Source organism: Poecilia latipinna, unplaced genomic scaffold, assembly GCF_001443285.1.
Source record: "Poecilia latipinna isolate Pla-1442-1.1 unplaced genomic scaffold, P_latipinna-1.0 Scaffold461, whole genome shotgun sequence".
NCBI lineage: Eukaryota > Metazoa > Chordata > Actinopteri > Cyprinodontiformes > Poeciliidae > Poecilia > Poecilia latipinna.
Window position 1 is genome coordinate 165,919 of NW_015113077.1, and position 8,444 is coordinate 174,362.

At 40.1% G+C, this 8,444-nt stretch overlaps 1 protein-coding gene across 1 annotated transcript in view; it reads right to left on the reverse strand.

Moving 5' to 3' along the window:
* Nucleotides 1-6,177, reverse strand: part of LOC106951468 (leucine-rich repeat-containing protein 4C-like) — a 48,763-nt gene extending 42,586 nt beyond the window's left edge. Inside the window, exon 1 of the mRNA XM_015039036.1 lies at nt 5,034-6,177. The gene's annotated coding sequence lies outside the window, so the exon portion shown is untranslated. The remainder of the gene's footprint in view (nt 1-5,033) is intronic.
* Between the last annotated feature and the right edge of the window lie 2,267 nt (nt 6,178-8,444).

The following is an 8,444-nucleotide window of genomic DNA, read 5'->3' on the forward strand; positions in this document are numbered from 1 at the left end:
AGGGGGTGGAACTCAGCTGTGCCACACATCACAACACTGCCATATCTAGTATATAATCACAGAAAATAATGTTGACTTGTGCATTATTGCAAACTGTATATATGTGTAGGTTGTTGGGAATCTGTAGAGAAATCTATAAAAGGTCATTATGGCATTTGCAGAAAGTGGCTGGTTGCTGAAGAGGCAGAAACATGGTGCCTGTCGACTGAAAATACTCTTTCTATCAGAGCGTCTCGCTAGAGTTGATTGCTGGCTTCTGCTGCAGGCCACTGCAGACACATGGTACACAACACAGATGGTGAAGTAAGGCACCAACAGTCGCAGTCAAAACAATTATGACATTTGTGCCATGAGTTATATATTTTTTTTCAGGCATTACTGCAGCGGCTCCACACAAGTCACATTTAATTGTAATGAAGTACCACATACAGTAAGTGAATATCATCTCTTCATACATCACCACACTCATATTTGTTGATTTGGAAAAGCAAAATTGTGAATGACACAGAGCAGGATTCAGAGAATAATCCCCTTTCTGGTGCACAAAGGCATAACTTAAGCTGCTACAGTGAACACTAAGTCTCTCTCCAGCCTGGCATGCCTTGGACTCTTTCACACCCGAGTGGTCCAACTGAGATCACCCTGTCTCTTGACTCGACACAAACACATGTTTTCTAGAGGTACTACTGGAAAGATAGCAGGAGCAATCTATCAAAATGGAGCTGGCTGGAAGTCAGTCCAATCTCAAGGTTTTCCCCGCTCACTTCTTTATGTCACGAGGACGCATACTTCAGATATATACATAAAGGCAAGTCATTTTTCCGTATTATATACGTTTAATAAGCCTTTTTTGAGCTGAGCTGTTTGTCACTTTCTTCAGACAGAACATGCGACACAAATTACACAAATTAGCCCCACTCTCATCCTGGGTCCTCAATCCCGCTGAGATATTCAGAATCATGAGCCAACAGTGTGAATTGATGAAACAACAAAACGGGTCCTACATATCATGAAGCATATTCCTCAAAAACTCTGACTGCCACCATCAGTCACCAGCTGGGAAAGTGTAATGCGGAGCACCGTGGAAATGAATCAGCATTTCTTTGGTGTTGACAGGCTGAAACCAAAAGCTTTCAAAATCAGGCATTAATCCACAGTCAGAGTCTACACAGCACACCGTTCAGCAAAAAAATAAAAATAAAATAAAATAAAAAAGCCAGAGTTCATGCAAAAGTACAATCAAAGGTAATTATGACCAAGGTCAGTTGTGTTAAAATGAAAGTTTTGTTATTTTCATAATTATTATAACATATTTAGCATGCAGAAGTACTGAAACTCACTTTCTGATAAACTTGAGTAAAATACCACAGTTTCAAAGTATTCCAGTAACTTAAAGGGTGGTGTGTATTTTCAAGAGACAGATTGTCTTTTTAAGGCACAATTAAGTAACTATGTTAAGTTCAGTGTTTATAAAGATGCCGTAAATTATCAAACATAACTAAAAAGAAATGTGACAAATGGAAATTGGCCTCTGTCTCTTTAAGAAGCTCCTGCTCTTCCCAACATTCCGCCTTCAGTACACCATGCCTTCCCATTATTCCATTTACTACTTGGAAGCAACACTGAGGGCTTTCATGAGGGAATAACATTATGACATGATATACAACTTAAAAAGATGCTTTTACATACTACCACCCTCTTTAAAAAAATATGATGTAATCTAATTTTCTTTTAAAACAAGAAGATATTGATTTCAGATGATTACAACAACAATGATGCTATTCATATTATTTTTGAATGCTTATTGTTCAGCATGTTGCACCTTTTTTGTAGCTTCTGAACAGGTCAGAAACCTGTGGGAGTTATACTACGCTTCTTACAACGGAAAAAAAAAAAAAAAAAAAAAACTCTGTCCTTTTTTCTGACATTTCACAAAAAAAAAATAAATAAATAAACCATGAGTACAGTATTATACTGGTTCAGTCCTGAAACAGCAGCCTGCCAAATTCTTAGTACATCTAGATCGTACATGCCTGTTAGGCAGTGGCTGGTAAGAATTTCTTAAAGAATGTTAAACTTTACTCAGAATAGCACAGTTTCACACATTTTTAAACAAAAACGTTTTATTATGTCATTTCTTTATTTTGAAAGAACAATCACTTGTACCTCTCACTGCCATTAACGAATCAGATAGAATACGAAATATTGATTATTACAAAATCTATCTCATAGACAGACTGATAGATCTGTCCTTCTTTGAAATGCAGGGGAAATGAAGATCTAGCTTTCTGTCAGCTAACCAGCTGGATGCAGCTGCAGGTGGGGAAGGGGCGGGGCTGCACCAGTGATTATCTGTGCCCTCCTTTCCAAATTCATATAGAAGTTCACTTGATAAATCACCAGTATCATTTTTCATTCCTTGTCCTTTTATAGACCAATGATTAGCATAAAATTATTCTGTGACACATACCAAAACCATCACTACCAGGCACTGAGCAAGTACAATCATCAGACTTTCTTCTTTTTTTTTTTTTTGAAAATGTCAAACTAAAATTAGACTGAGACTTGGCTGCACCACATGCAATCTGTCTTTAACTTAATGTCATTGACCCTATAACATGAGGATCTTGGGCGGAAATTAGCAAAGAATTATTATTTGCATGAGTCCTTATTCAACATCTGAACAAAGAAAATTGCACATGTGAGCAACCAGCCCTAAATATTACTTGATGATTAACATCCCAGCAGGCTTAGCGTTGAGTGTGAAAACCCTGGGCAGACCCAGTTGCTCATTATTTAGACTCCTGTGGCTCTGTTTAAAAAAGAAGGAATATCAAAAGAGGGCTGATTGTTAAAATACACTTAGTTCAAGATTCTAACACATATGATGGTGTTGAGTGATGACAGCATAAATAACCGAGGTTTCATGTTGTTTTTCAAAAAAGCAAGAAAAAATAGATTAGACAAATGTGTCACAGGAGTAAAGATATAGCATATCACAATAAATTTATGGAGGAATGTTACTGCAGAAATCATAAATTACCCTTTTTGCCCGAGTAGTAATGCAAGAACAAAAACCATGTTTTGACACAGAAAAAAACCTTGGATAGATGAGTCACCGTTCACCCTGTTCTCTACCAGTGGTTGACTACATGTGTGTCACGCATGAAGAGAAATTCATTCACCCAAGTGCTCATTTCCCACAGTGAGGGCTTCTGTCGGGGCTGCTGTAGAGAGCAGCCCTAGTGTGGTTTGTCTCCATTCAGTTGCTTGGCAGGCAGGTAAATGCCAAACCTCCACGGCGTTTGTCAGGGTGATCACATTCCTTGTGTTCTGCTGTTTCTCTCCTGATGACTGAACAATTTAACAAGGTGATAAACTCGCAAACTCAAAGGCCGTGACAAGAACCGTCGTTGCTGCTGCATAAGCTCAGAACTCCTGTTTTCCACACTTAATGGCTGAAAATTCTCAACCAAGCAGAACACAACGCTTATTTCAGAAACTCGGCTGGCACACAACCCTTCAGCGAACTTCATTTTTTTCCCCCCAAGAACATTTAGGAGCTCAGTGTGGCTCCTCAGGTGGCCAATTGTCCTACTGAGAGACTAACAGGTGTGTGGTCCTAGTGTTAGTACTTCTAATTCGTCTATCTGGAAATCCGTCAGTGGATTTAAAAAAAAAAAAGAAAGCATCACTGAACAAATCCAATAGCCTATTTGTAAGAATAGGGTAGAAAATAAATTGTGACACATGTAATAACAAGATAGGAAGCATCTTCAGGCCCCAAATGGCAAACTATTTGTGTTTTCTCTCATTCTAAATTATAAATGTTCACATGGGTAATAAACTAAACCCCTGGCAGACTCATTTGCCTAAATACACAAAAAACTCACCTCACAATTCAGTTCTCAAAGAGGCAATTAAATCAGCTTTAAATGGAGATACTGCAGATTGTGTCAGCTGTGCTCATACATGCATGCAAATATCGTGGTAACCAGCCCTCCTCACTCAGAGCGTGTCCTTCATTTTACTGGCTGGCCGTAAAATCGCCAGATGTGAATATGGTAGGGCACACTTGAGGATCAGTCGGTTACGGTTTAAGTGGAAAGCTTTTGGCTGCAGCAGCAATTTCAGTTGCAATGTCAGAGCTCTAAATGCAGGACTCTCTTCAAGCCACTTCAAGCAAAGCATTTTCAGCACCACACACTGATGGACAGCTCCCACATAGATTTTTTTTTTTTTCTTTAAGGCAGCATTGCCAAAGCAACAATTCTAGGAGTTGACATTTTACATTTCAAAAAGCAACCTGTTCTTGTGGGTAACCTTCTCAAGCTGTGGTAGGGAGGGGTGGGCGTTTTGGGGGGGTAGCTTTTTTTTTTTTTTTTGCTTGAGGTGCATTACCCATGGGTGGCTTGACTAAGGTTTTTTTGTTTTCGCTACACGGTCAGGACGCAGAAGGACAAAACAAAATAAGATACAGTGAAATTTTGGGTGATGCGGGAGAAGATTTTTTTTTTTGTTGTTGTTTGTTTAAAACATGATTCGCTGCTCTTCAAACTCAAAGCGCCCTTCACATGGACCAGCCAGTTCACCTGGCCAATCCGGCGCCCCTTTTGCTGCAAACGTGTATGCTGAGAATACCTGAACTGAATTTGAATTACCATATGACGTAGGCCTTTTTCTATCAGTAATGTCTTACTGGCAACAGGGACTAATACAGACTCACGGTCTCTATAAAGCGCTCAAAGATTGAATTAGTTGCACCAGTTACCTCTCAGATCTCCTTTTCTTTAACGTTACATGTCTATATATCAGTCACAGCCTTTGAAACACAAAACAAAGCTCAATGTTGAGAGAGAATGCGACAGATTTTTGAACATTTCTACACAGACAGAATTAAGACGCAAAAAGTATATTTCTTGGCATGTAAATGGACAAGCTAAGCCCAAATCGGGAGCTTAAGTGGCGATGGTAGATAGTTCCGAACAACCGAAAAAGGGGATAAACGGAGCAAATCTGAATGAAATACTTACGCATTTTTTCGAATAAAAGAACTCGAGGGCGAGAGCAGAGCAGGAAAATTCATCAGGGCCCCCGACCACGTTTTCAAGATTTGCAGTACCACCGAGACACAAATCTCCATGTGAAAAGGGGGGCTGGAGGCTGCTGCAGTCCGCGTCTCTCTCGATCACAAGTCAAGATGCTCGCCTGCGAAAAACGCCAAACACTCTGAGAGTTGCGTTCATCTGCGGTGCGGTCACCATTCTAAACCCACAGAGGAGAAGCAGTAGCCTCCCGGACTTGAATGTATTCCTCTGGACCGAGGAGGAGGAAAATCCTGCAGAGTTTTTTATTTTTATTTTATTTTTATTTTATTTTTGTTGTTTTTTTTAAAAAAGGGGGGAGTGAAGTCCATATACAGGCCGCTTCTCACCCTAAAACAGCCTCCCAGGCGAATCCACAAAAATAAAATTCTGCCAAAAGAAAAAAAGAAAAACAGACACACAAAAAATAAAGTGAAAAAATAACTGCCAGTCAATGGCTTTCCCAAGTCAGATGTTCATTACTGCATGACAGTCAACGTTTACCTATTTAAAGCCTTGTGAATAAGGTCAGCGCAGCGAGAGATGGAGAAAAAAAAGCGTCCAACACAGAAAAACCTTAGAATGCCTATTGGATAAAATTGAGGATATCCGTCCCACTGCAACCATCAGACGCTCCGCATCAGGACAAATGGCTTGCCATAGGCTGCTCTGAAATTCGCAGAGCATATGGCACACAGCGTTTCTGTCAAGTAAAATGGGGAAGATTGTACGGAGTGAGATTTTTCATCCCCCCCACCCCCACGTCAAAGCCGTTCGGTGTATTGATCACATCGGTGATAATTCCGCTTGTCAGGCAGCGTGGGTCCAGTCCGCGCGGTTTAGGCTGCAACGTCCGTGTGTTGCAAATTAAGCGGCTTTTTGCCAGCGGCTCCTAATGGTCCCCCAGCTCGCTGCCGTCCATGACTTGAATAGCGAGCGCGCTCAAATCGTCTCCAGGCGCAGATCTGCCGTGCGCGCTTGTGACTCACTAGCGTGTGTGTCTGTTGCGCATGTGTTGGCGTGCACGCCGGTCCCCTTATTGCCCAGGGACCACTTTAACTTTGACCACTTTGGCTTCCCGTCTCGCTTCCCATTTAAATCACACAGCAGTCATTAATTATCGGGGATCAATAGCGTTAATGTATAAAGCACGGATCTGATGGGGTTGGAAATGCGCCTGTGTGTACCTGGAGTGCGCGTGCGCGTGTGATTCAGTCGTTGATGAGGTATGGTTGCCACCTACAGGCGTTATTCTCTATTCAGTCATCTAAAACGGACTATCTCCACAGTCAGCGTCCTCAAATAAATTCCCACTCAACATGTAGGGGTATTATCACTCCTCCGCTTTAAGCACTGACAGATGCATGTGCCCACCAAAATCAGAAATATCTATCATTTTATATCTTTAGTTTCAGGCTATGAGACCATTACATAACCTCTGCTGCCGTTTTTCATTATACATGGTTGCTTTTAATTACAAACATCCCATGCAACACATTTGGGCTGAAATCTGCTTTGAGACAGAGGAGAGAGAGAGAGAAAAAAACACACATAACAAAGGAAGAAAACTCACCCACTGCAAAGAGCACCAAGGCACACATGTTGGCGTTGCCCTGAAGGTGAGCTTAAGTGAATTGAAGATAGAGAGAAGTGAGTGAGGTTTCATTTGAACTGAGAACAGCCTGTCTCATTAGCAGACATAATGAAGCAAAAATCAGTCATGTGTTAGAACACCTCCTGGACTGTGAGGCCAATAAGGCCCATAATTCAACTGAGAAAGAGAGAAAGATTAATTTTTACCTGTCATAATGTTTCTGATCAACTAAAAATTTAAAAGACAGATGAGTGGGAGTTTTTGCACATCTTCACCAAACAAGTGGGTTAGCCTTCCATTTTTAAAAAAAATTGATATGAAAAATATATCTAATGGTCAGACGTCCTTACACTCTTTTCAGTTGTGGCACATTGTCGAAATGCAAAACTGATCCTCTGTCTATCCATACTCACTCAGTGGCTTTCAGACATGATGCCTGTCTTGAAAAGATTAATTAGTCATTTATAATTAAAACTACAAGTCTGATTAGATCTGTGATCCTTGGACTCTGTGATGCACCTGCTGCATTGTTATTTAATCTGCTTGGTATGGGGCTTGGTCGTTTGGCATTCTTATGCAAAACATAATCAGCTTGCCAACAACTGGTACCAGTTAGAAGATACATCCTAATTCACTTTTAACTAATTGTAAAACTGCATCAGACAGCAGATTCAATAACTATAGATTTGTTATGTAGTCATTTTTATCTGCTGCCCTCTTCTGTGTTGTTTTCTTTGTTTCAGATTCCTCATCTATGATGAGTGAAGTGGGATCATGTTTTAAAAGTGTTTTGTTATAACACGCATTCAGTAAAAACAGTTTGAGCAAAAATATATAAACTGGAAACAATGTAAAAACAAGATGAGTAACAGGTATTGCTAAAATAACAAGGACTGTCAGACATGAACACCATCCTCATGCTGGTGGCTGAAGAAAACATTGAAGAATATCAGACAGAATTTTATCTCTGAAAACAAATTTTGCATCATTCCATTGAAATCAGTTTATTTGCATAGAGTCATATTACTACAAATAATATCTCAAAGCATTCTGGAAAAGGTCCTTTTCACATACATGTCTGTAGAGTTCAGTGGAAATGTTGCCCCATATACAGATCTTCTCTGTTTTAGCTCCACACTAAAAAGTTTCCAATCACCAAACAAGTGATGATGTCAAAAATAGATCATCCAGATAAATACAAAAAGTAGTTTTAAAATTCAGATTTTATCCATTAAAGGAAAAAAATATATATATCCAAGGCAAACTGAACCTATATGAGGAAGTAATTGCCACCTAACAACTGGTTTGGCCTCCTTTGGGAGTGACAGCTGCTCTCAGTCATTGGCTGTGAGTGGTTGTGACTTTTTTTTATCAAGCTGTGAGGGATTTTGTCCCATTTTACTCTTTAGAACTTTTCATATTCAGACACATTGGGGGGTTTCTGAACATGAAGGAGCTATTTCAAGTCATGTTACAGGGTCTATATTTTATTTAATTCTAGATTTTGTGTAGAAGCTCTGCGGTGGACTGGCGACCTGTCCAGGGTGTACCCCACATCTTAGCCGAAATGTCTCGCTGGAGATAAGGACCAGCAACCCTCCTGACCCCACTAGGGACAAGGGTGTAAAGAAAATGGATGGATGGATGGATTTTGTGTAGAACTGCCCCAAAACTTTATTTTTTTCAATGTTGTTAAGTCTTTTTAAGGGGAACTTTCTGGTATGCTTCTGATAATTAACTTGCTGCAAGACCCAAGTATGTTTTAA